Genomic DNA, 2,971 nt, shown 5'->3' with positions numbered 1-2,971 from the left:
ACCTACTACCATACGGTTTTCACCTCTGAGGAGCGTACCTATATCAGGGTGATATCCTGCCGGGCAGAAGGTGACAGGTGGTAGGTATATGTTAAATATTTCGCGCTCAACATCGCCTGACCGGATAGCGATGCCCTGACATTCTAGGGTGGTATCCCTGCGGTCGATGTCTGCTTCGATTAGACGATACTGCTAAGCCACCACCATTATCTCGCTCGCGATCTAGACGGTGCACGTTGTACCCGGCGCAATTCAACAAAGTTGAATTGCTGTGCAACCTCGTCTCTTGGGCCGCAGCTATCAATATACCATGCCGACACATGAAGACGGTTATCTCCTCAATGTTGCTCTGTAGCCCGTTGCAGTTAAATTGAAGGAGCTTCATGTGGTTCGGGAGACGTGTCGTGGTGTGGGGTATAAGTGATGTGTGTGTTCTTACCGCCGCTGGCTGTGTGCGCTGCTGTGATGATTGCCGCCCTGTGGTGGTGGCGGGAGGTGTCGCAATTGGGGTCTGCGACCGAGCAGCGCAACACGGGCCCTCGAAGTTCCCAGTCCAATCTCGCGTGGTACGCAGACCTGAGCATGCCCTAAAGTGGCACCAGCCAAGGCAGGTGTTGCACTTGACTGATGTCACATTACGGAATATCCTGGTCTGACATACCGTGCAGATTGTAGGGGGAACCAGGAGTTGTTGGCGGCGGCGTGTGGGTGGTGGTGCGGTTGTGTGTGTTATGTGGTCTGTCGTGACTGTGGTATGGTCTGTGGTGTTATTATGTTGTTGTGTTGTGGTGACTGTGTGAGGCTGCTCGGGCGGACTGAGGTTAGCCGTGGAGGCTGCTCTGTTTGAGCAACAGGGGGCCACGTACGACGTGGTCCACTGTCGATGTGTCCGTAGTCCCGAGCAGACTCTGAGGTGACTCCACCCCTCGCAGGCATTACACTTGACTGTGGTGGAGTTGTGGTGTAATCGTCTCCGGCATACACAGCAAGTGTAGGTTTCTGGCCCTGGGTTTGACTCGATGCCAGCCCTGAGTAGAAGAATACGTAGTGAATGTAGCCCTATGGACGGACAACTTCTGAGATACTTCGCCGACCTAAACGGGGTTAGATCGCCGAAACAACAGCCCTTGGTCGGGTAAAACCCGAGTCATTCCGGTACGTAGAACCGGCTGTCGTGGGAATGATCTAAACGTTATGCACAAATTTACTTTAAAAGAACTAGCGTGAAACTGACTTATTATTTGAGAATTTATCTACGTTATTCCAATTATAAAAAAATTGTTATTGTTGTTAGTTTTATTCGAATTGAAATATGCATTTAATTTCATCTTCCGATTAAAATGGATCGATCTTTGTAAATTTTAATGGGAGATTATTCAATATTATCAAAGTCACCCTCTACCAACTTAATTTTTACATATTTCGTCTGTTTTCCCTTAATTTGATAAAATACTTCTTCCTAGTTACGACTTAGTTGCAGCTGCAGCCGAAACTAAATTTTAAGTTGGTACTTAGCCAGCAAAGTCGAAACTAAGGCGACTATGAATATGTAGCTTTAGTTGTGACTTAGAATAGTTTCGACTTAGTTGAGTACTAAATATGACTATGAATATGCGCCATTTACTTTATTATTTAGTGCGTTCCAGAACATCTACGATTTGCAGGTTTTGCAGGATTTAAGCTAAAATTAGTCAAGAACGTAAACCTACCGGTACGTAAACCCGAGTCAGCTGACACGATCTGTCTTACCAGAGCGCCATGTAAATGAAAACTCAACACCGCATAATTTTTCTGTAGTTGTAGCCCGTAGCGCAGAAATCTGCGGAATTTAGATTTTTCCGTGTCAGCTGATTTCTTCCTTCTATAGATGGTTGCCACTTCGTCAGTTTCGCAGATGGTAAAAAAGGTATAATTTCCTATTCAAAATACGTTTAAAATATTTGAAATTTACTATTGAATAAAATTTTTTTGTTGAAAACTAAGTAGTCTATATTTAGCTACGATCTATTATAGCATGAAAAATTGTAGTTGAAAAGGTAAGTTTATGAAAAGGCATTGATGAGTGGCAACACTGTAGTAAGCAACACTGAGGGCTCCAGTAATCGACAAAATTCTGCGTATACAGACTGCGTTTAAGTATACGTTCTGCGTTCTTGACTAATTTCAGCTTTAGTCCAAAGTTGTTCCCGTACGCCACGTTCACATAAGGTTTATTAAAGGCGAAAACAGCTGTTTCTGCAAAACCTGCAAATCCTGCAAATCGTGAAGTACGGGAACACGCTAATTGTTTCGAAAAATTGTTATTCTCTCAATTTGCATATATGTATGTACATACATATGGATGTTTAGCTGAAAAAGGGATACATTTAAAATTTTCGGGTTTTGATATTATCGCATTGCAGGCAAACGCGAATATTGGAAAGTTGCAACAAGTGCCACTGCAGCTTCATGATCTGTGTTTTCTTTTTTGTCAAGGTTCATAATTATTAAAATCAGTTTGGCAACATTTTCATGCTTGTGATTTTTGTGAAAAATTCTAAAAAGCTTGGTCGTGTAGACACCAAAAACTAAAAATTGCCTTGTGACTTTCTACAAGAATAAAGCACGAAAAGGTGAGCAGAAAAAGGATCAGTTGGAAATTTCATGAAAATTAGAAAAATGCTTTGTATTGGTTACTCACATAGCTGTTTCGAACTGGTGCGCATCTAGTTACTATCGAACTGGTTCCGTTTTTGTGCTTTAGTACTAGTGGCGGACCATAATTTTTGTTCACTAGTTCACTGGTTGATCCGGCTGACTGTGTAAGCAAAAACAAACTGCGCTGTAAGCAAAAGCAAATGATTTCATGTCTCTCGCCTTTGCTGTCTGCTTTCGCTGACTTATTCATCATCAGTTGCACATAAGCAATAGCAAATATATTGAGAATAGTCAAGCAATTTCAAACCCTCCGTGTGCATAATTTACAAATAGC

The sequence above is a fragment of the Rhagoletis zephyria genome, unplaced genomic scaffold (assembly GCF_001687245.7).
Source record: "Rhagoletis zephyria isolate East Lansing unplaced genomic scaffold, Rhagoletis_zephyria_1.1 Rzeph_scaffold_00688, whole genome shotgun sequence".
Taxonomy (NCBI): domain Eukaryota; kingdom Metazoa; phylum Arthropoda; class Insecta; order Diptera; family Tephritidae; genus Rhagoletis; species Rhagoletis zephyria.
The sequence above is the reverse complement of the archived record's forward strand: the minus strand, read 5'-3'. Positions refer to the sequence as shown.